This window comes from Doryrhamphus excisus, linkage group LG14, assembly GCF_037039965.1.
Source record: "Doryrhamphus excisus strain RoL-2023G ecotype Guam linkage group LG14, RoL_Dexc_Guam_v1.1, whole genome shotgun sequence".
In the NCBI taxonomy this organism is placed as follows: domain Eukaryota; kingdom Metazoa; phylum Chordata; class Actinopteri; order Syngnathiformes; family Syngnathidae; genus Doryrhamphus; species Doryrhamphus excisus.
The window spans coordinates 8,284,882-8,311,310 of record NC_136370.1 but is presented as its reverse complement, the minus strand read 5'-3'; the positions used below and the strand labels follow the sequence as shown (position 1 = coordinate 8,311,310).

Here is a 26,429-nt window from a genome sequence, read left to right as displayed (position 1 = left end):
AGGTCCCTGTATGGCAATGGTTCTCAATTTTCTTCATGCCCATTCACTGGGGCCGATTTTTATTTCACACCCTTCTCATTTGAAATGCTATTGAGAACCTATAATAGTAATTTTTGCGTACAAACCACCGAGTTGCTAGCACCAGCATAGTTCAAGCATGGAGAAAAGACACTAAAAGACCTTTCCTTCCAAGGGGAGCCAACCTCTTGGGTACAAGGTGGCGTTCCCATTTGTTTATATATTTTCCAGACAATCTCCTGCATAAATAATTGAATTGATCTGTTCTAGTGTCTACCAATCACCATAATACTAACACCATTATCAACCATGCATGTAAAATGACTAACATTGACGATACAAGTAACAAAGCTAACGTTAGCATTCAGCCCATCTGCCTGCTCTTTACTGTCAGGATCAATCAGAAATCATTTCAACTGTGCTACGTTTATGTGCAACTTTTGATGCTTGGATTTCCCAAAACTGTCAAATTCCTTTGCTGCGCTCACATTTGAAGGTACCACTGTAACATGTTTATAAAGTTGACGAAAGTGATGATGATTCAGCCTGCTAGAATGCTTAGCAAAGTTTGCTATTAAAAAAAATATAGTCTAACACATACTCGTATTCAATTAAACCACTTCCTGTACGTGTACTTCTGCTTTGAAGTATTTGTGTAACAGTTGGCTGTACTAGCTTATCCCCCACTGCTGTTGAGAGTATTAAAACCTTCACAGGAGGGGAAACGTTGAAGCCGATTGCGGATCGGATGTGGGGATGATTTCCGGGAAAAACAAGACATTTGGTGTTTCCCAAAAATGTTTTTATCCTGAGCTGACACTGGAGTGACAGACGGAAGGGGAGACTTGAGTTATTACAGTTTAAGGTAACTGCTAGGAAATCCCGATGATGTAATGGAGTCGATGTGTGATTGCCGTGGCAACCCAGGATAACCTTTTAGTGGTCTATAATTGTATTGGTCATCGTGTCGGTGCTGAAGATAATGTGAAACCTACCTTGTGTAATGTCATATGTTTATAGGTTTTCTTAATATCGAGATACTACTAATTTAACTACCATTAAAATAATATATACTGTGTATATATAGTTACCAAGTTTTTCACCATAGAAGCCCTCTGGTGCCAGTTGATGCAGTACCGTCTCCATCCGACAGGGGCCAGTGTTACTCCGCAGGCAGCGGGCGAGAGGGCAGCTGAGGTGAGGAGCAGTGACAGCATCCCGTAGGCTAGTCTAATCAGCACTTTTATAAACTCAGATGAACTCTCCCTCGCTTTCTAGCTATGTCTCTTTATTTAAATTAACTCTTGAAGATTCTCCTGATACCACTTGCTTATGTTTACGCAGTACACTTGATACACAACCCACAGGCTTACCGGTCTAACCGAGACAAACCGGCCATCACAAGCTCTAACTAGTTATCATCTGACTAATAGTGTTTGTTGAAACACATTCTACCAAATAAATATATTTACACTCAATTTAGAGGTATAGTTGCTTCTGCTTTTGGATAAGTAATAATTGACACATGTATGATTTTAGTCCAGTATAGCCTTGTTGGTATTATTTATTCGTTCCAGAAGGTCTGACTCTAACTGAAACGGACACTAACCAAATCAATTTTTCCCTTAAGAGATAATGTAGATCCAATGTATCTGTTCCAGAAGGCCAAAAATGTTAAAGCTATAGTTTGACATGCAGAAAACAATTGTACAACTCCCATTTTACTAAACTATAACATGTTTGAGAGTCAACTGCTGATGATATCATAGATAAGTGACGTAATGTTTCTGGTTGGCATTTTTCGCTAGCGAATAGAATGCTAACAAGGATGGACGTTTTGGTGATAAAAATACATTAAGAACACAGTTGAACCCACGCAGTGTATTAATATTACGACAAAAAACGTCCCAGATTGAACACTAACTGGAGAATGAACATAAACCGAGACATTTTTGATGTTATCCAAAAAAACACGTTATAACCAAGCTTTCCCTGTACATACTTCTAATCAGAATACAGGACAAATATTTTAGGCAAACACAAATGTGCAAACTTGCGAACAATTTTTTAGGGGCGAACAATTTTCTTTTACAGTGTAATACAACAATACAGTTATGGAAAAATTATACCAGCCTTGTTTCCTCAATTCCTTGTGAATTTCAATGATTGGTAGCATTTATCTTACCTTAGGGAAACAGTAAATATGACAACATGGAATACCTAAAAGCATTGTTTTTTGACGTACAAAGCTATAGCTATTGATGTAAAAGCTAAAGTGATTTTGGTTAGTATCAAGAAAACCATGGAAATGTTAGATATATACTCTTAAAGTTGTCACGCCCAGTTTGTCTATGTTCCCTGTCTGGACTTTAGTTTCCTTTTTGGACACTCTTATTTTGTATTGGACTTCCTGTTTCCCCGTGTCTGCCTTGGTTGTCCTTATGTCCCACACCTGTCCCTAATTTGTGCTGTCTATTTAGTTCAGGTGTGTGCCTCTCCCTGCGTGGGATCATTGTCGTTTGTCCGTTTTGCTACCTGAGTTGCTTTTCCTTCTGCTGCTGTTATTGCACAGAATAAATATTATTTACCTGCATTTGGTCCTGCTCTCTGCATCCTGGGGTCGAACCTTAAAGCAATGAAGCCGAACCGTGACAAAAGTACTCTTATGAGGTTTTTTTTTTTGTTCATATTATATTTGTAAAAACAAATGTTAACAAACAAACCGAAGAAACAAAGGCTGGTGTAATAATTTTTTATGATTTGTTGGGCAACATTTTTAAAAGTAACTATAGTTGCTAGTTACTTGTCCCAAAAAGTAATTTCATTCATAACATAATTACTCCTGCATGAATGTAACTAGTTGCCAAGCAAAGTACTTTTTGGAAAAACATTCAAATTGTTTGAGAGCTTGCTGTATCATTGTGTTGTGCTGATGTCCCTGAAGGTGCCTCGCTTGTGATTGGTGGAGAATGAAGTGTCGTGTGGATGTAAAGATGACGCAGAGACGGTGTGCAAGTTGGAGATGTTGGAAGTGAGCATTGCTGGTAAGATTATTTTATTTTACTTTTTAAGTTACAGAGTTTGACGCTGTTGGGACGATTCAATAATAATGCATTACATTTTACTGTCTGTAACGGAATGAAATATAGTTAAATTACCCAATTCCAGTCATTTATGGTCTGTGTGGTGAAAGGTTTCCATTTTCAGATCTTCTTGTTCAGTAGTCCTCTGTGTTGTGGTGTTAATGTCGTCTAGTGCCTCGATTCCCAAAGTGGAGCATACCAATTGTCATGAGGGTATATCAATAAAAGTGAAAAACAATTTGTGTGTAACACTCAAAATTACAAGTGCAACTAAACGCCTTACGGCACTAGGAGAATGGAGCAGAAAGGAAACAGAGGGTCAAGTTGTTCATTGCGCTGTGTGCATATGCCAACAAATAAGTAATTTTAAATGGTTATTTTGTGCATTAAGAGAATCATCTTGAAGATTTAATTTATATTGGTGTTCCAATTAATTCCCGCAAGGCGCAGCGGTGAAAACCTGTCACTGTGAGTTAAGATTCACCCGAAAATGAGGATTTATCATTGTATTTATGTATTTCCGATACTATTAAGAAGGATGTAGTGGTCCTTTATGATTTGGGCCACCAGGGAAAGATTCCAGTCAGATAGTAGACATTTCATACTGAACAAGCAGGATAAAAACTAGCAAACTGCTATCAGTGCTGAGCTAGCTCTCTCTCTCAGAATGGTGCCTTCAGGTTCATCACGTAACTCCTCAGGCACAAGTTGCCAGTGCATTCACGGACACTTGGAAATCACAGTAAACCCACCCAAACATGCACATGCAGCCCAAATCATGTGATATTGATTTGCTTATCATTATCATTTGCTTATCATACTGATTATCGTGATTAACTTCCCTTCAATTTGGTATGAAATGAATATGCAGAGGGGCTGCACGACATTCGAGTGGTTAGCACGCAGGCCTCACAGCTGGGAGACCCGAGTTCAATTCCACTGTCAGCCATCTCTGTGTGGAGTTTGCATGTTCTCCCTGTGCATGTGTGGGTTTTCTCCGGGTACTCCGGTTTCCTCCCACATTCCAAAAACATGCTAGGTTAATTGGAGACTCCAAATTGTCCATAGGTATGAATGTGAGTGTGAATGGTTGTTTGTCTATATGTGCCCTGTGATTGGCTGGCCGACCAGTCCAGGGTGTACCCCGCCCGAAGAGAGCTGGAATAGGCTCCAGCACCCCCGCGACCCTCATGAGGATAAGCGGTATAAAATTAATGAATTAATGAATAAATATGCAGACTTAAACCATAGCCATCGTGAGTGGACAAAAAAGTGACATTCAAAGGGAAGGATGTCAACGTCATAGTGGAATAAAACATATGTAGGATGATGACTTATCTTTATATCAGTGTTCATGTAAAACTTTTTTCTGAATGTCACCATGCAAAATACACATGTCATTATATGGCCATATCACCTCGGACTTCAGTACGTGACAAAAATGAATAAATGAATAAAATAAATAAAAAACAAACTTAAATTATATTAGAAAGGCAGGAAGTAAACAAATGTAACAGTTACTGATTGTAAAAGTACCAGATGGAGGGGTAGGATTTAATAAGCTTTGCTTCTTCCTACTCCTTTTGGAGATGTGGAACCGTGAACTGATTATGGGATGCACTCAATTGTAATCTGATGCATGTTCAAATGAAATAAAACCATTACCATTACCAATCTTTTTTGGCCAGAATTACTACAAAATGAATGAACCAATGGACTATGTTGACTAGCTCAAGTTAATTAAGATACATTTTTTAAGTGTGCAGGATTTGGGGCGTACATGGCTTCAGGTCAAATGTCTGAAGGGGACTGTGGACTGTGGAAAGGATAGGAAACACTGGTCGAGTTGGTCTAGTGGATATGTGTTCTTCATTCCAGATCTTCCTGTCTAGCAATCCTTTGTGCTGTGGCGTTATTGTTGTCGAATGTCAATGAATGTGTATTGACTTTGTGGTGTTCCTGTATAGCAATTGCTTGTCGTATTGTTGTCGAATGTGTGGTTTTGGGTTTGGTTTGTGTGGTTTTTCCTTTTGAGAGTGTGTGTGAATGTGTTCCTTTAAGCCGCAGAGTGTTGTGACTTTGACCTGAAATTTCTCGCACAGCTCCAATAGCTTGACAAAACACCCCACTGTAATCTTAGTGTGTTTTGGCGAATGACCCCAAAATTTGGTAAACACCATTAGACGTCACTAAATCAGAGCAGTTCTGTTGACTTTTTCTTTGACATCATGGTAGGTCAAATGTATAGCCTTTTTAAAAATAATTAATAAAAATTGTGGTTTACTTCATTTTCTGCTTGTTTGTTGAAAAGTGAGATTAGTAAAAATGCATCAGACAGTAAGAGGAGAGTGCTGTTTTTGTGAGTTTAATAAATGTGTTGCATAATAACAAAGAGTTGCTGACTGCATTGACTTGTGTTGAACAATATGTCCAGCATACTGCACTAATGACTATCCGGTATGCTCGCCTCCCACATGCAAGCTGTCTTTCTGACCGGTCCCTTTGGGTTCATGTCTCCCTCTCCATATGGTTTCTGTGCGACTGCACATTCCCTGCACTTGACCCCTCATTTGTCTCACGTACTGTATTGTCCTTATCACATCACTTCTAGAGACTGTAGTTGTACAATGGGGGGCACAAATGCTGATACCATGAAATCCCCTGGTTGGTCCTGATGCTGTGTCTTCACTTGGGGTTCACAATAGTGGGTACACCGGCACATTCTAATGAGATCCATTACAAAATTGTATTATAAATGTATCAAGATTCTGCCAAAGAGGTATTCAGAAAGATGTTAATTAAGGTTGGGTGCCTAGCATTGATGGGACCTGGGACTAACATTCCAATTCTCCCTGGATTGTTCAAATTTTCACATTTTGATTCCAAGTCTCATAGCCTTGTCTGCCAACCAGAAAGAATAGCCGTGAACACCAACAAAGAAGACGAGGCTAAAACGTTTGGCTTAGCTTTATAAAAAAAAGAGCAGTCGGCTTAGTGCATTTGGAACACAATGATATTATGCAAATGAGGGTGTAGGGGTGTCTTGACGAATCGTCAACTATTCAACGACTCGATTCCCAGGAGTCTGATTTGACTATCAATCTTGAAGTTGCATCACATAAAAATGTCATGTGACCAACAATGTAACATCCTGACGACATGGGGGTAATCTAACGAATCAGATCTGACTATGAACGTGATTAAATACCAGAAGTAATAGTGTGAGTGCCCCATCTTCGATGCGCTAATTCGGACTTCTTCCAAGCAGTCAGAATCAGGTGAGTCAAACAATAAAAGACATCTCTCTCATGCCATTCTTATTATTCATATTCATAGAATCAAGAATCCTTTGGAATTAAGATCGAAAAGACGAATCAGGATTCAAAAGATACCCAACCCTAATGTTGAATGAATTAATTTTGGTGCAGATGAAAGATTTAAAAGATTTTTTGTTCACTTTTCTTAATATTGCAATACATTTTCCTTATTTCTGACAAATTACGCAGGAATCCTAATGATATACATTCAATCTAAATTAGGATTGCAAAATTACAGGTTGACTGTATATGTAGTAAAGCAGACTATGGTTATTTTTTCGGACCACCAGCGCATGGTGAAAAACCACAGGTAATTGATATGCTCATAAAAATGTCAATTTTATTTTGGAATTATTAAATTTGAGGCTTCATCTTCTCTCTTCAATTGCTATTGTTCAATCCAGGTTTAAGGCCGAAATATGGGCTGAATCCTAATTGTATTCACAATTCGCGTTCACAAAAATCACGTGGTGTCCCAATTCTCCTTGAATCAATGGGTAAAGACTCAGTGCTGAGGGGTTTGATTTTGTTCTATTTTCCCACTCTGGGATGACAGCTTCTGATTGGTCCTGGTGTACTGTGTGATGTAGCAAAAGGCTGACAGTTACCTCAGTTGCCTCAGGATCTCCTGCAGGAATGACACATATGCATCATTGATGGGGTACAGCCATTCAGTCATTGGAAATACAATAATAAGAGTAATACTGTTGTGGTATTGTAATAGTGTGCTGAAAACAAATGTAGAGTGACAGTAAAAATAATACATTATAGCCAAAATTGTATTAGATTTGTTTCTGTTTTTGTTCTACTTGTTATTACATTGTTTGGTCAATAGGGGGTGTTTTGGTTACTCTGATGTTTGGGTAAAAAGGGATGACTTTTAGGTGACACTACAAGAAGAAAGTCTTTGACTGTGGTGGTGGGAAAAAATGTTGTATTTCAGGGATTTAATCATGTTAGACAGTGAGCTGCAAACTATTGACTTTTAACGGAAGACAATACGGCTGCAAGTATGAATTTAACTGAAATACATGTCTGATGGTTTGTAATTGACTTTACCGAGGGCAAAGTAGCCACACGTCAGGCGGATCTTCTGGTGGCAAGTAGTAACTATCTTGGAAAATGTTTACATTTGTAAAGTTAAATCTGTAAAGTCAATTCTATAACCCAAATATTAAAGACGTTAGAGTGTGTTTTGTACCGCTAAACCATTGCATTAACACCTACCGACTTGGACAAGTATAACCGGGCTATAAAATATATAATAACTTAGGCTGTGGAAATCTGTAATGGCAAGTCAACAGAGTATCCACTTACATGTTTTGATAATCAAAAAATCCATATCATATTTTTCATGTATATGCATCACACTGCAGTGCAGCCTGATGGTGTGTATTTGTTTTCGCTCCACACTAACTTGACCACTTGATGTGGTCCAACATCAATCTGATACAAAATTGAAGATGAAGTAATTATCTGTATACAAATGAAAATTCACAGATATAATACAAAAAATATCCTTTTTGCGGGCTCTTGTACCTAGCATGCACACTTGATGGAGGTCTAACACTGCATGGTATTTTGAATATGCAGTTACGTGAAACTGCACTGCATTATGCGGCTGTCATATTTTGCTACTTCTCAGGTATCTAAGGTACAGCAATCCCTCTTTATCTTTTATCAAGTTTCCAGACAGTAGACAGGATTTTTGTACTGGAACTCATTAGACTGTGCAGGGATTGTGGTGAGTCTGCAATCTTTAAAACTTAACCAAATCAATGAAAAGGACAGATGCCACACTGACACGCTATCAAATATAATATTGACAATTCCATATAAGGATAGAGACAATTGGCATGCTTCAACTGTTTACCCTCCATAACCTTCACTTCCTCCCGAGCCACGAGAATGCGGGTTGATTTGTTGTCATTTTATTAGGTGCTAAGGGCTGCCATTTTCTTTTTATGAGCAGCATATCCTGCAGATTATACTGTGCTTTGATGGGAAAGTTCATCCACCGTCTTTTCGTCTTTTTGTTGTCTCGCACGTGGCCTTTTAAAAAACATCTTTCAGCAAATTTCACATAAACACATTCTTTAGCGTAATTGCTGGAAACCTTGGCAATGAGTGCCAATATTCTTAATAACAGAGTTCAAGTGTTTATATGTCAAAGATTTTGACAACTGATACGTGACTGTGTTTGTTTACACTGTTGAAGGTTGCACGCAAAAGGCAAAAGACCCTCTTGTGCGGTTGTAGAGGATGAGTGACTTCATAAATGCATCCACACTTAAGCATGAAATAGTTGTGGTTATATAGGGCTGCGGTGGTTAGTATGTTACAGTTAAATTACGGGGTAACTATGCAAGACATACATGCGATGAAACATGAGACGGGATGCAGCAAATACCTGCAACCACACCATCAGAGCCCTTATGCTCAGACCTATTTCCATTGTGGTCTTTGCATGCTAATAGAATATTCAATTCATATGGTTGTTTATATGTTACGCTACATAGTTTGTGGATGGAATCATCCCCACATAAGAGCATAACCAGCATTCTTCCCTCAGCCATATTTCCCCCTTTTTTGTTTTGTTGGAGTTGTATTACAACCCTTCTGTGTTGAACAACAAAAGGGAAAAATGGTCAAAGGCAAGATGAGGCTAAGGACTTTTCACAGTGGAACATTTTGGGCAAAAGTTGAGTTTGAGCTCAAACTCAGCCATTTACAAAAAAATCATTGAATTATATTTATAACCATTATAAAACTGCATCATCCAGTACAATAACTTTTCACCGATAGCTACTAATCATAAATATGAAACATAAAAACAGTAAAGTAGTCGCCAACCTTTGGTACGTACATTGGAACCTTGGTTACTGTCATTCGTTCCGGAAGGTCCAACTCTAACCGAAAAGGAATCTCACTGAATCAATTTTCCCATAAGAAATTTTATTGTTGCAGAAAACCAGCAATGTTAACACAAAACATGTATTTATAGTTTACAATTATAGGTTTACGTGCAGAAAACAATTTGTTCATTCATTCATTCATTCATTTTCTACAGTGTATTCTCATGAGGGTTGCGGGGGGTGCTGGAGCCTATCCTAGCTGTCTTCGGGCAAGAGGCGGGGTACACCCTGGACTGGTCACCAGCCAATCACAGGGCACATATAGACAAACAACCATTCACACTCACATTCATACCTATGGACAATTTGGAGTCGCCAATTAACCTAGCATGTTTTTGGAATGTGGGAGGAAACCGGAGAACCCGGAGAACACCCACGCATGCACGAGGAGAACATGCAAACTCCACACAGAGATGGCTGTGGGGGTGGGATTGAACTCGGGTCTCCTAGCCGTGAGGTATACACGCTAACCACTTTCCACCGTGCAGCCCGAAAACAGTTTGAAATGCATAAATATATATACAGTACATTATGAATGAAAGGGATAACAATATCAATACTTCAATACTATTAATACAACATCAGCTGTAAAAGTAATCTCTCTTGATTCTAAAAAGTCACTGAATTTAAATCTGCATTTTGGTTCAGTTGTGTTGTCAGTGACTGATATTTACATTTGTTTGATGATCTGAAACATTTTAGTGTGACAAAAACATGCAAAAAAATAGGAACTTGGAATAGGAACGAATAGGAATAGGAACTAACTCTAACTAAGGCCCTCCAAGGATGTTTGACAAAGTCAAAGTAATCCCAGCCAAATTCCAAACAGTGATGTGGTTGTTTCATCAGCTAACTACTCTAGTGTAATGTTATATTGAGCTGACTTCACAAAGACCGTTGACTTGAGAAACGTTCATAGCAGGATTCTGATTAGTCTTAATCAGTTAATCACCATCAAGTATGAAATCCAACAGTGTGAAGTAATTCTGTCAAACAAAGCAAAGCAAAGCATCGATTTCTCTGCGGTGTCAAAATTATCCGTGATTAGAATGAGAATGATGTAGTAGAATTTCTTAAAATTTTTAGAAAGGATGTTTTTATTGGAGTGTTTTTTTTTTATTAGACCCACTCTCCCCCCTGGCTTCCTGGTAGTTTGCATGCTGCAGTGCACCATTTTTGATACACTCAACAAATAAATAACTCCTAAATAAAACCCTGTATTTACAGTATGAATTGGTTGTCTATAATACAATCAACATCTTATTTTCAATTGTATTGAAGGTATGGTTTGGACATCCAAAATTTGGGGGTCAAAGTCAAAATTCTGGGTGACATCTGGGGCCGTGTGTATGCCCAAAAAGAAAGATGCGTTGTCGTGCTGCAGAATTCAAATTAAGATCACAGCAGAACGTCTCGGTGCAATGGAGCCATCAGCAGAACAGCGGGGGTATTGGACCGACATTCACTCTAATTATAAATCAGCCTCTTGCTGCTCAGCCTGCTTAGCGTGTGCTCTCTCTCTCTCTCTCCCTCTCTCTATCTCTCTCTCTCTCCCACGTCTACCCACAGCCAAATACTTCAGTTCATCCAAGGTAAATCTTCACTGGGCAAATAATCGCCACCGTAGGGGATCCAGGATTCCGAAAAGTTCCTTGGAATTAATTCTCTTCTGTCAATTCGTCTATTCATTGTCTACCAATTAATTAAATCGAAACATGCCATTTTGCGGTGTAATTGTTACATTTTGGAGATCTTAAATCTGATGCACTCAATGACCTCAAAGCAAAACTGTTCAAAGAACATCAAAATATGTGCGACTCAGTTTGAGAGTAATGTATGAAGAAAAAATATGGATAAAACAATTGGGATTTACATTATCTTCTAATTAATCAACAGTACGATACATGTCCAATGAAACCTATTTTGCTTTTTATTATTTGGCAGATATTTTCTAGACCTTGAGAGCCCCTGGCCTCAACCCCTTCAAACCACTTTGACAAACTATAAGACAAGCCAGGCCCTCTGTCATTTATGAGCTCCGACCTCGCAAATCAGATTCTTGGTAAAAATCCTAGAACCTTGTTGAAAGTATTCCCAGAAGGGAGGAACAACTAAACAGTGGTTATTGTAGTATCCCTATTCATGCATCCATCTATTTCTTTTTGCCTAGCTTGCTTGCAGGGATGCTCCCTCGAGTTCCACCTGGGAACTACTGAAGCATTCGTATGTCAACTGTCGGAGATCCTAAACATCCAAGTTTCTTAGGTCTTGAGGTTAAACACAGTCCACATCACCTCACCTCACTTCCTGTGAGGGGCAGGAAAGTCATTTTTGTTGATTAAACCAGTTAAATTAAATGTGAAATTCAACTTCTGTAGATTACCAGGACAGGAAGACTGAGACATTTTTCGGGAGGGGATCAAGATGTTTTTTATGACCTTGTACTAAGTTGCTGGACAGACTGACCACCAACTTTCCACTTGTATAAACTGATAGAGCTTTACAATTGATAGCATTGGTATCAATTAGGCACCATGTTCTGTTCTTAACCAATGCATTATGACACATTGACTTTCGTGAGCGCTAAAAGCAGGTCTTAATACCTCAGCAATTTTGTGGCGGATGTTGATATCTGATGAGATCTGTTTAATTATTTTGATTAAATCTCTGTGCTTGATTATGACAAATGTTATGACTTTTTTGCGATCTTTAGGTGAACAATCATTGGTTTATTTTATGTTTACCTATGAGAAATCGGAACTGATGAAGCCTGCTCGGATGAGTAACGAAACGTCTTCTAAGAAAACCTGAACAGTCCATTTGCAATTGATTGAATGCCCGGAGAACAATATGAAAAGTCTGTTAAGTTATGTTTTTCTTACATCACGGTTGGGTATTTGGTCAATAATAAAACATATATTTGTGTATGATTGATGCGGTTTACCTAAAATCCGATGTCCAATCCTTCCATAACAACCTTGTTTTTGAGCTTGTATAAGCTAAAAAAACAACAACACTAATTTAAATAAATTTACCACACCAAAAATTCTCTAGGAAAGTCAGGTTTGTGTTTAATCTGCATTTAGTCTTCCGGGTTATCCAAACCACACCCTGAGGTGAAATGAGTCCAGAGGAGTGTGGGGGCCCTGGCATTGTGGTGGTTGGGCTTAGGAAGGATTTAAACACTACTACTTAACAGCTCTTAACCTCACCGACCCCGCTGGAACTAACTCAAATCCTGTTGTGCTAGAGAATTACATTAAGCCCTTGATTTGAAACCCGGCCCCAGGAAGCACATGGACCTGAGTGGTTTCGATGGATTTTTTTCCCCTGCATCTGTCTGCTGCCAAACAAGTTAGCTATGGTCTTAGCATCCAATGCTGCTGGTTTGGGATTAATTGATGGAGATGGACTACATTTTGGATGTCATTAGGAAGCTTTTTAGAGGGTTAAGAGGGCCACTAACTAGACATTAAAGCTTTAACTCCATAGAAATGCTGCTCAATAAGAACCTTAGTAGTGAAGGTGCACTGAGGATTGTTCTAAAAGACTTCCCCTGTGTGCTGTGGTTGCTTCATCAGAGGAAAGGGGATATTTGGCAGACTTTCCAGAAATTATACATAAATCTTCTAAATCTCATTTGAATCAGGCACTTGAAATAGAAGTGCAGACCCCTGTTTACAAATTTAAGAACATTTCAGCATCTGCATTATTATTTATTGAGTATGTATTGGGATCTGCACCAAAACTTCACCCAGATGGAGGAAGTTGTTTGCCCAAATATGCTTTTTCTAAATTAAATACAGTAATGTAGTCTCCCCTCTTAGTGTCTCTTTTGTTGAAGAGGAAGAGGTGATATAAAAGATAATCGATCAATTGATTGATAATTTGACCATGTTTTCCAAGTTGTTTATCTTTGTGTAATATCGGACAATGGTGAGGAATTTATGGTTTCTTGTCGGAAATATGGCTGGATACTGGTCGAGTGGTTAGCGCGCAGACCTCACAGCTATGAGACCAGGGTTCAATTCCACCCTGGGGCATCTCTGTGTGGAGTTTGCATGTTCTCCCCGTGCATGCGTGAGTTTTCTCCGGGTACTCCGGTTTCCTCCCACATTCCAAAAACATGCTAGGTTAATTGGCGACTCAGAGTATGAATGTGCGTGTGAATGGTTGTTTGTCTATATGTGCCCTGTGATTGGCTGGTGACCAGTCCAGGGTGTACGCCGCCTCTTGCACGAAGACAGCTGGGATAGGCTCCAGCACTCCCGCGACCCTTGTGAGGATAAGCGGTAGAAAATGAATGAATGAATGAAAATCTTTATAGTAAGTACAGAATGTGATATGTGAGATCATAGTGTGCATGCAGTGTTGCTGCCTGTGCGATGGAGACTATGTCTGAAGTTACTGAGATTAAATTTGCTTTTCTCAGCATTTTGACAGCTTTGTGTCAATTATGACACCCAGATATTTGTATTCTGATACAATCTGCAGTCCTTCCTGAAACAATAATATCTGTCTCGGCACTGGAGTGATTATGTGATTTCTTCAAGCAAGCTGTGATATTAACCATGGAGTTAGTGAGCTTCTCCACCACCTGTGAGATATCACTACCATGACCGTAAATGACAGTGTCATCATCATGCATTTGGACAGAGACATCAACGCAAATGGATGGGAGGTCATTAATGTAAAGTGAGAACAGCAGCGGTCCTAAATTTGATCCTTGAGGAAAACCAATGAGACTCAATCCACTTAAGTGCATCTGGTGAAAAATTTAAGCCACATAATTTTGATGATTGATAGTGTCACAGTTGTGTGCTTCATCTTACATTATTATTCATTTATGGTACCTATACATTTTATATTTTAAACCATTTAATAAGTATTTGAAGCATAATTCAGGCTTGTGAGCTTCCGAGTGAACAATGGCAGATGGTTGTGGGGCTGAATTATAGCAAAGCATCCAAGTGTATTTAAGAGTCAAATGGCATGCTGAGTACGACAAATTCAAGCATGTTGGCAGGTCTGCGCATTAATACTGAAAGTCCTCCCTGGCGCTTTGCTCCCCCGGCTATTTGAGAAACACTGAGCTCAACTAAGGTGACTCACCATGTTGTCTAGCCTTCTTCCAGTAAAAGTACTTTGACTAGTCCCAGGTTTCTAGGAAATGCTATTTCTTATAAGTTGAATTTTTGGCTGCAGTGAATCACCAAAACAATGACTCCCTTTTGCACCTCCACCCCTAGACAGAGAGCAGACAGACCCCCCCTGCACACAGACAGAGCACATTTCCCTGCACCGTAACAGTGATTAGTCATCAATTAGCCTTTCATGTAAGATTTACTGTGATCTATTGATGAAAACCAGTGACGTACAGCCAGGGGAGGCAGGCACTCATGATGAAAATAAAAAAAAAATAATGATAACATGAAACAAATCTTCATGTGTGTTCATTGAACTGTATTCTAAATTAATTTTCCAATCATTTTTTTCTTCAGTAAAAATAGCTGAATTTGCATATTTCCTCATCAATTGAGCCTGCCGCGAGCGTGCCTGCCTACGTTACACTGTGCACTGAGTCGTATAACGACAACAACAACTGCCAGTTGGTGTTTTGCCAGTTTCTGTTTGTCAGCAAGCTGCCAATAATGTAGCGTTGCTGAAACATTTATTATACAGCATGACTTTCTACATCCCGTGTCTTTATTCTATATGTGACATCATTAGTCTTGGTAATTGGACAGTAAAATATGGGAGGCACTTGCACTATGTGCATATTGAAGGGGTCAGAGCTGCGTGAGTTTGATACTGCCTTTCTTCCATATAGGAAAAGACAAAAACATTTGTCTTTTCGGTAGCACCAGCTAGCAGAAAGTCAAATGCATTCAAAATATTTTTATGCTCTGCTGATTGAATGTATCATCAGAATATGACTGCCAAGATGACTCACCAGGAGGTGATCAAACTTTTGCAACAAACGTTTTTTTTCGAAACAAAAGTGAATTATTCAGTCAGAATCAGCCATGCCCCTCACCACACGTTAATGAAAACAGCAATGCCGACATTAACCTTTGGGTGTCAAGAGGTACTCTGGTTAATTAAGCATCCTTAAACTCTCCGATCAAGTAGGTCAGTCTATTCTTGGCTTACGTCAGCTGTTGCAAATGAATTACAATACTTCTTTATTTCTTTATTCCCCCCCAATTGATGTTTGATTTGGTGCGAGAGGCTACCGTGGCTTCTCGTTGACAAAACAGCTCTTCAGCTGCTTAGATCAAGGACGAGCACTTGGGCTGTTATTGAAAAGAAAAGAGGAAGAAAGCTGTTTTAGGTTAGCAAAACCCCCCGGTTTCAATTTGGAGGCCGATACAGTAGGTTATAGAAAGTTTATGGAAACTTCGGGGAATAGTTAATGCAACACATACGGAGGAACTCAGAGGAGCGAATTGTCGGATTTTATTAAACGTCAATGGAGCTGTTGTTAATGTAAATGTATTTTTAAGCAGTGCTGGTTTAAAGATGACTGCAAATAGAATTAAAAATGCTGAGAAAGCAAGATAACAATCAAGCTCACCCTCTCCCATGCAAAACACGTAGGAGCCCTCTACATACGGCCCGCTATAATGTCATGCCTCCCATTATGTTCGGGGCCATCTCTCCCCCCGGGCCTGTAGCCTTTTAGCCATTTAGGTGTCAACACAATTACCACGGAGAAGCCGCCATGTCTCTGATGAACTCCTTCTCTTAGACCTTTCCTTCGCTTGTGATGTGTTACTCCTTACATGATCAGCCCTGGTCCACCACAGTGCTTGTGATCGGTCTCAGGACCCCTTTTGGGAGGTCCTGTTGGTCTGTGCTCCTCAAAATTTTGGTCTTGGTCTCCAACCCGCCTTGTTCTTAGTCTTAACTTGGGCTATGTTCACACTGCAGGGTATGATGCCCAATTCAACTTGTTAATGTGAACGCAAAACTTCCCGAAAGTGACATGCATGCGCAGAAACATGGCGTCACGTGCATTTCTGTGTGTTTACAGAAGTAAAGATTGCTGCACTGTGGGCTCCAGTGATGTGTGATGCTACTATCTTATCTCTGATCCGATACTGGCTAAAATTCATGTTGGAATTGGTGATAGTGATCTGATATTTTGTTCAAATACACATCATGTGTCTGGTACATTTTTTTAAAAGTAGTGTATTTCAAATCATAATGTAAAGAATCAAGGCATCCTAGTAATTTGTTGATTTATTTTGTAAATGTATTTGTTTATTTTGTATTGAAGTAGTGTGGTGATTTACAATATTCATTCATTCATTTTCTGTCGCTTTTTCCTCACGAGAATCGTGGGGGGTGCTGGAGCCGATCCCAGCTGTCTTTGGGCGAGAGGCGGGGTACACCCTGGACCGGTCGCCATCACAGGGCACATATAGACAAACAACCATTCACACTCACATTCATACCTATGGACAATTTGGAGTCACCAATTAACCTAGCATGTTTTTGGAATGTGGGAGGAAACCGGAGTACCCGGAGAAAACCCACGCATGCACGGGGAGAACATGCAAACTCCACACAGAGATGGCCGAGGGTGGAATTGAACCCTGGTCTCCTAGCTGTGAGGTCTGCGCGCTAACCACTCGACCGGCGTGCGGCCTGCAGCCAAGTTTTTAGTATTAAATAAAATTTACATTAAATTAAATGATATAATAAATTAATAAAATTTCATAGAACTTCAGTTCTCAATCTCAAACTAACAAAAAAAATAAAAAACCTTAGGACGCTTGAAAAAACGTTTCGCCCTCTAACAACTTGACCAAAACTTTTCATGTGCCGTACCGCCGCTGATTTACAATATATCCAAGCTAATACACAACATCAGAAAAAACAGATAAAATCCTATATCTGGAGTATCAAAAGTATCAATATATTGATTTGAGCTTGAACTTTAAAGCACAAAGAGCTAGTATCTGAGTAATCAATATTTCAGTATTGATCTGCACATCACTAGCATATTCTCCTTAACCTGTTTGTGGCAATTTTCAGGATTTTGGACAACGGTAGTCAATAATTTTTCGACCAAATGGTTCTGTGTAGGAAAATAAAGAAGAAAGAGGGCAAACATTTTGGCTAATGCAGTTAGTAGACAACTTGCTGACAAATCCGTTCCAAAGTGCGTGTGGGTGGAAGTCGGAGGCAGCAGTGGTGAGACATTGATGAGAGCTGCTTCCCGAACACTGTTGTAAAATCATTTTTATGAGATGAGAAGAACTTTTTGCCTACATCTGTGAGTATCATTATCCAACTATCCAAGATAAACCACGCCTTTCCATGTCTTTCGATGATATGTCGGATATACAGTATGCGACCTGACTGTTCAGACTGCAGTAGCATTGGAAAAATCAGATGGACGTCACATATGAGCAAAATAAATTGAAATTCACCTGCAGTGTGGATGTAGCCTCACTTTTGTCTTGACTTTATATGATCTTGACTACAACACTCCACCCTGGCTACATTTTTAAAAGTTTGTTACTCAGAAATAGCAGTACTTGTTTGTGGTGAGTGATGATGTGTATTTTTTTTTTATGAGTGAAATTCTCCCTTCCTTCCTGTCTGCTGCCTTCCAAAGCAAGTGTGGCAGATCCCGAGGCAGTGAGTGTGTGAGCGTGTCCTCATCTGAACTTCAGCAAGAGATGAAACAGGGAATATGCAGCTGCCTCCTCCCTGTATCTCTCTGCTCAGCATTAGCTTGCTTTGCTCCATTGCCCCCTCCCTCCTCCTCTTTGCTTGCTCACAGCATGTCAACAAGTTAGGACCAGTGGCATCCATGAGTCGGATTCGAAATATGTGAGCGGAATTCTATTTGGAGTCTGCCGCAGATGCACACAGCAATGCCGATACAGATGCCCAAAAGCATGTTGCACCGAGAGCTGGTCATTTCCTCACTAAAGAAAGACGCACCGACGATAGAGATGTAAAAAAAGGGGGCTTTAGCTCTGTGGCAGTGAGAGCGGAAGGAGCAGGAAACCCAAAAATACCGCATTGCGTCACAGCGATAAATCCCAGTGACTTTGCAAGGACGCGGCTACAACAGATCTTTACACGACTGAATTCAATCCAAAATGAGGCTGATGATGATGACACTGACGATGATCCTTCATAAGCCACGAGCAACTTCAAAATAATCGCTTCACCATAGCATGTTGACGTTCCCAATGGTCGTGATTTGCTGCTTTTGTTTGCCTTGTGATTCTTAAAGAACATAACTGACTGTGGTCCAGATGTTCTTCTTGGGTGACATCTGAGGGCATGGATAATGGGTGTCTACCATCTGCTCAATTTGGCTCCAATGATGCAGCGCTCATCAACAAGTATCAAATGATATTCTATAAATGGCCGGAGATGACCACTAGGTTACATCATCTCAAGTGGAACCACCACAGAGCATCCAACCAGACAGATGTGGGATGCATGTTCAACCAGGATGAATGACAGACAGGGATGGATTTCCCGACATGTCATGACGAGACAGATGCCAACTGAAACTTCATAAATATTCCGAACAGGATGTATTTGTCGTGTTGACGCGGAGTAGTTTTTACAGAAACAAATCCCTCTATTAGAAAATGACAACATTTAAACACAGAAAGATCAAACCATCACTAATTGCTGAGACATGGAGAAGAAGGCATATGATTCATTTTGCGTCCTCCTACTCCTGATTATGTTGAATTATGCAAGTGTAAACATGATGATCTTTAATGTAGCAACTTAACAAATAAAACCATTACCACTACATTATTTCCTATGGGGATAAAACTACAAGCATTGTACTTAATAGAGAACACACTATACAGCAACAGACAGGAACCAAGCGTCTTGGGTCCTTGGTTGGACTTGAATAAGGAGTTATAAAATATCCCCTCAAAGAAGCATGATGCATTAACCACTAAATCACACACATTTGCTGCAATCATTTGTATAAGCTGGGAAACCTGACTTGACCCTCAGAATTTATGTTTTGGTTCAAGTAAGGCTACGTTTTTATGGCTTTTACGACTGGTTCTGTTGCTACAACTCCTTTATCATGGATGGGAATTTTCGATGTTCTCCAAATAGGAGAAACAGAGTATTTGGGTTGCATCACGTTACGCCAGGTGGACTCTGATGGAATCAGTCTATGCCAGACCACCCAAAGCTCCTCAGGATGATCTCATTACATTCACACAAGATTTTGTAATAACGTCTTAAAACCATGCGTGAAGGTGGTTCTACTCGGGTTGTTTATCATCTACTCTACCATTGCTTAGTTTGGGATAATCTGCTTTTAAAACCTGAAAAGTAAATTCTGTCTCTATTTTAGCATAAATAATGTAATCAGTCAATCATAACTTTATGAAGAACACACACACACACACACACACAGTCGCACACTAAAAAAACAGCAAAAAAGAATTGAAACGCAGTTAAAAAAATATGCATCATAAAACGCTACAAATAATGACTGTTATGTCATTTTTTCTTCTTTATATTTGGGTTTTTCCCTTCAGGGGTCGCCACAGCAAATCAATCTCCTCCATCCAACCCTGTCTCACACTACCCTCATGTCCTCCTTCACTACATCCATAAACCTCCTCTTTGGTCTTCCTCTACATCTCCTACCTGGCAGCATCCTTCTACCAATATCTCTCCTCTGGACATGTCCCAACCATCTCAGTCTGGGCTCTATGACTTTATCTCCATGTAATGCCCCTCTGATGTACTCCTTCCTGATCCTATCCATCCTGGTCACTCCCAATGAGAACCTCAGCATCCTCATCTCTGCTACCTCTAGTTCTGCTTCCTGTCTTTTCCTCAGTTGCACTGTCTCTAGACCAAACAACATGGCTGGTCTCACTGTAATTTACTTACAGTAATTATAAATCATGACTCCTTTTGTACCACATTGTTATATTGACTTTTCATGTTGCATACACTTTATTTGGAATACAGGAAGTGAATACAAGTGTTGCAATTGATGTGAAACAGAAAGGAATGGACATTTTGGACATGTGGAATTGTGAATTGTACGAAATGCTGTATTACAATATAACGTGTATGCATGTTCAAAATAAAATACATAAAGTATTACAACAACCATACTGACCATGGTAATACATGGTAATACGCAAGTACTTGGAATGATAACGCTGGTAAACAATTGTTTAACTGTTGCAATGCTCCATCAGAACTAACTGAAGTGAAAACCACTGTCGTCAACACTTGGTCTGTTTTTTTCCGCAAAACTGTTGAATAGTTTTAGGCAAAAACTTCTACTTTGCATCTTTCCTTATGGCTGTCTTTTTTTTTTTTTTTTTTTTTTTTTGTAGACAGCTCCAACACATTGGCTGGTACGTAGGTAGGCGCTAACTCCATTAAACAACTCTCACCTCCTCCACAGGCACAGAAATATGCAATAGCAAATTAAAACTAGACTCCTTATGTAACCAGCCAGTCAGGATGTGATGATTTGCACAAAAAAAATATTAAAATGAAGTTTTCGGGTGCCGTGTAGGAGGCTGAGGAGGTTGACAAACAGCATTTCAAAGAAGTGTTTTGTTTTTCTTTGAGATACTCCAAACTGAGGTTATTGTGGTGATAGGTCATCGTTAGGCTAATAGCTGTGATTGTTTCATTATGTTTACTTTGTGTGGTATTTTGCCAAAATGCAATTGTTTCTGAAACATGTGTGCATCTTCTTCATTACATTGTCTCAAAATCAGCACAAAAACACTTGATATTCACCAGGATATTTCATTTAACTTGGCTTTTTGTTAGTATTTTTGAGTGTCTGGAATGGATTAATTGGATTGAATTAATTTACATTAATTGATTAATTAATTTACATTATTTCCTGTGGGTAAAATTGCCTAGATTTTCGTATGTTTCAGTTTTGTCGTGGAACTTTTAGGCATGGATTGATAACAAAAAACAAAGTATAACCCTATTTATATTTTCCTACATCTGGCATCAGAAAGATCTACCGTATGTCCAAACACACACACGCATTTTATGACCACATGAAAACACATTTACAGGCTTTCATGTGCGTTGTGCATTGTGCATTCAGAAGCATGTATAACAATGTCAACGGCAACTTTTGTCAACTTTTTCTGATACCGCCATTTGTCAATGTAATGGCATATAATTCAGAAACAGCGGAAATGACTTTTTTATGACTTTTTTTTATCTGTGCATGTTTCTTTGCTAAATACAATTTTAATCAATTAGATTGTTTTGGACACAAACCGTCTTTCATGAGTTCCTTCCATTCCAGAATGTCTATCGGTATAGCCACCTTTTGCTTCAATTCATCTCTTTTTAGTCCTGTTGTTTGTTGATCCACATAGATCCAACCATTTAACCAATCTCCTCCAGCTTATCCTGTGCAAGATGTACAGGGCTTTTACCAGGGACACTTCACAGACCCTCACTGTCAAATCAGCGGGTGTCTCCAGCCAGCTTGGCGGGGGTGGGGGGGGGGTCAGTCCTTGTATTGCTTCATGTCGAAATCCAGGGAGGTAGTAGTGTTCAAGCTCGGACCTTGGACCTTGATGTGTCAAGGTCCATTTTACTCTCCCAATCTTTCTGAGGGTTCTGACGTGATACCCATCGAACCTGGCTGGTCAGGGTGTTTTAAAGTTACGGGTTTCTGCATCATATAGGAGGACTGGAATCACAGAGGCGTTGTATGCATGGAGTTTCATCTCTCTGGAGACATCTCAGTGTCGCCACAAGGGTCTCCAGAGGGATTGAGGCTGGAAGGGCTCAGCATCTGGCTTACTCTAGTTTTAGGGTGCTGGTTTTGGATATTGTGGATCCAAGGTATTTGAAGGTGGGGACATAGCGGGACATCGGCCATCGCCCATGTCCATAAGTTGACCCAGCTGACCTTAAGACTGAGATTTTTTGTCTTGCTTTGTTGAAGATGCTGAGGGCTTTCAGAAGAAAATTAGGTGTCATATTCAAGGTCAACTAACGTGTGTGAACCAAGAGACATGTTCACACATCCTGGTCATGAGTTGGTCTATGGCGCAGTTAAATAAATAGCTTGGGGGCAGCAACACAGCCATGTCTCATGCCTCTTTTGATGAGGAACCATTTAGAGTCTCTTCCGTTCACACACACACACACACACATCTTTTGGCCCTATGGTGTAGTTGCCTGAAGAGGGTAGTGATTTTCCATGGTCCACTGTATCAAAGGCAGCTTTGAGGTTGATGAAAAGGATAAAGAAGTACCAACTCTTCCAAAATGTCCTGGTGTTCTCAATAATCAGGCAAAGTGCAGAGATATGGTCCATGGTGGATCTGAATCTAGCTTATTCATGACAGTAATACTCAGGAGAGTAAGATGCAGAGTGTGGTTGTAGTTCATTTTCATTTCCAGAAGGGCAAGATGATGCTCTGTCTCTACGTGTGATCCAGAGAATGACGTCTTTGCCCCGAGACTTCAGTACCTTGACAGTGATGCAGGGGCCCTGCCATTCCTGTGCTTTTGAAGTGTGTCTTTTACAGCTGATATTATGGGGGAGGTGAGGAAGGCTTGAGCACAATCACCAGAAAAGGTACTTCAATGAAAAAAGTTTCCCCCACACTTTTTGTTTTCTTTTCAATTTTCATGACACACAGATTTGATGCCAGCCATATTTTGGCCGTGCGCGACTGAAGCTTTGTCGTTTTGTTAGACAAATACAACAATCTGCTGGTGTGGAGACTTGTTTCCTTTGAAAATACACACAGGCTGACCTTCAGCTAATGTCTTAGCACTGTGTGTAAGTGCTACATTTTGCTCTAAACACAAGCGGCGTGAAGCAATGCAACAGACGGCCTGAGAGGATGTAACAGGCGGCGTGAAGTTGTCCCTGATACTCGAAATCATAGTGTTTATTCATCCCTCAAACGCCAATAAATCGTGGCCTTTTAAGAGCTTTTCCATGTTGTCGGCTCTTTAAATTCTTCTTTAATAGCAGTTTGTTGTGTAATTGACTTGTTTCTTCTGCGTGCGAGAATCTCAACTTGTTTCCCAGCTATCTCTGCTTTTCAAAGCTTTGACTAAAATGGTGTTCCTCGTATAATCGTTTTGTTTATTGCTCTAAAAAGCTTCATCCAAAAATACCTCACTCCTAGTCTTATTAGCAGTTGACTTTCACTCAACTGTTGCCAAACCTCTCAAACCATAATGTTCTCATTTGTTTTTGTTTTGAATTAATTGTTCCCTGATGATTGTGATGTAAAGACGACCTCTATACATATGGAGGAGAAAATATCTTTTGATTATTTGTTATGTGCTTCATGGTATCAGCCATAAAAACATTCAATTTGGCAGCTTACAAATTCTTCTTTCCAAGCTGGTAAACTTGGTAAATGGTAAATGCAGATCAGCTAATTATTGTTTTTTTTGACAAATGGCCGTTATTGTTTTTTTTTTTTCATGGTCTGGTTGAAGCTTTAACATCAAAAGAATGCTATTGTCAAAATTCAGGCATATATTTTAGGTACCTGATCCATCAGTGAGGACTTAGCCCACTTACTACAACTCTTAATCGCATTACTACCGTGTCAAAATAATCAATGATATATAAAAACTAATTATGACAAGGTGTGGCATTACAGAGAAAGGCTTATTCGTGATGAATACCATTATTACTAAAGCATGAAACCCAGTTAACCTTTCATCTTCAAACACATTGTAGCCGATATGCCTTAATTACATATCTGCGAGTAACTTCAAGCATTTTGTAGCCGTACAGTGAGCACCGTTGGAAGCTTCCTGTCCAACTTGCACTCAAAACAAGCGTCAGACACTACATCATCATCTTGAGCGATTCAGAATCAACATTTATCTAATAACAGTGATGATAAGGAAAAATATCCTAAAATTAACAAAATACTTACCAGATATGAGAAAATACATCCTTCTTTCCAGATTGTTATCGGCTATTTGAGCCAGCTAGGGCCCTGTGATGCAAATCTGAAATTTGATTGGTTAAGAAACAGCCACATTGCTGAAAGTGGTAAAGTGACATTGGCCAGCATGATTGATTCTGAAGGCCCTGACATAACAGAGAGAAGCAGAAATCTGATTGGACATAGAAATGTTATTGGACAAAAAATTTAACATACAGTACATTTCCTGGAAGCAGTGCAGTCAAGTTCATTCATTCATTTTCTATCGGTGCTGGAGCCTATCCCAGCTGTCTTCGGGCAAGAGGCGGGGTACACCCTGGACTGCCGCCAGCCAATCACAGGGCACATATAGACAAACAACCATTCACACTCACATTCATACCTATGGACAATTTAGAGCCGCCAATTAACCTAGCATGTTTTAGGAATGTGGGAGAAAACCCACGCATGCACGGGGAGAGCATGCAAACTCCACACAGAGATGGCCGAGAGTGGAATTGAACTCGGGTCTCCTAGCTGAGAGGTCTGTGCACTACCCACTTCACCGGTGTGCAGCCTGCAGCCAAGTTTTTAGTATTAAATAAAATAAAATTTAAATTAAATTATAATTAGAAGGAAAAAGCGGTAGAAAATGAATGAATGAATGAATAATTATATTAAATTAAATGATATAATAAATTAGTAAAATTTCATAGAACTTCAGTTCTCAATCTCAAACTAACAAAAAAATAAAAAACCTTAGGACGTTTGAAAAAACGTTTAGCCCTCTAACAACTTGACTTGAACTTTTCATGTGAAAATAAGTTCAAATGCCGAGCAGGAATGTAGAACATGAATGAAAGTAGTAGTAGACTCATTTTCATTGTTGAACATGAGTAATGACTATGTTTGCCCTTAATATTGAAGTACTGTATATTTATATTAGCATATTGTCGCTGGTCCAGTGAAAAGAACATGAACCTCCAATGTGTGTATTTCCATCTTTCACCCAAACAAAGTAGGAATCTTTTTATATATTTTATTTTGTATCCCATTTTTGTTGATAAAACAAAGTTAAGATATGTTTCATTAAAAAGAGACACCTCATCCAATTTGGAGATACATTGTTGTCAATGGGTGGCTACTATATACAAACCTGACCCCTATACCCTCTCTTTCTCTCCTTCTCTGTCACTCAGCAAATTGTGTCTTTGTCACCATATCACCCTGCCTTTCAAGCCTGGAATGACCGTTGCACGTTCCCACTGGGGGGGCTAGAACTGATTCCTTGGGAGCTACAGCGGAGCTTCGCCTTTCTTGTGTTAATATGTCCAGTCCGGGCAGATGAAAGGCAGAACCAAAGTGATGGCACAAACTGGTGCTACATTTTAATTCCTTTGAAATGTGAGTGTGATGCCACGATTCACTGGAGGGAACATGGAGGGGTGTCTTGACACAGCCAGGGCATGAATAAAGACGAGAGAAAAGTTGGTCGCAAGGAGGCGGATGCAAGGAAAGCTGAAGAGGCTAAAGCCTGGCACTAGTCTGGAACTGTCGGCTGAGTGGGAAGCATGTTGGCCCCACAGTCAGGTGACCTGCCTTTAAAGCTCAGTTGGAACATCTTTGTGTGGAGTTTGCACGTTCTCCCTGAGGGTATTCTCTGTGTACTCTGACTTCCTCCCACAATCCAAAAATGATGATTAATGGAGGCTAAATGGAGTCTCTAAAATTGTATTTAGGTAATGGTAATGGTTTAATTTCATTTGAACATGCATCAGATTACAATTGAATGCATCCCATAATCAGTTCACAGTTCCACATGTCCAAAAGGAGTAGGAAGAAGCAAAGCTTATTAAATCCTACCCCTCCATCTGGTACTTTTACAATCAGTAACTGTTACATTTGTTCACTTCCTGCTTTCCTAATATAGTTTAAGTTTTTTTGTTTGTTTTTCTTTTTTCACGTACCGAAGTACAAGGTGATATGAGCATCCAATGACATAATGGGTACCATAGTAAGTGTCAATATACGTAGGTATATATATAGCACATCATGACTGGTTCAAGACTCTTCATCCTTGTATTTAGCAAACATCAACTGCTTGTATTGTTTCTTGAATTGGCTCATCGTTGTGCATTGTTTGATGTCCTTACTCAATCCATTCCATAG

General features: G+C 39.6%; 1 long non-coding RNA gene across 2 annotated transcripts in view; it reads left to right on the top strand.

Moving 5' to 3' along the window:
- Positions 1-415: 415 nt before the first annotated feature.
- The window catches only part of LOC131140765 (uncharacterized), a 52,598-nt gene continuing 26,584 nt past the window's right edge, over positions 416-26,429 (top strand). For both annotated transcript variants that reach the window (XR_013629789.1, XR_013629790.1), the window contains exons 1-3: positions 416-883; positions 1,127-1,215; positions 2,963-3,062. This is a non-coding gene — a long non-coding RNA (uncharacterized LOC131140765). The remainder of the gene's footprint in view (positions 884-1,126; positions 1,216-2,962; positions 3,063-26,429) is intronic.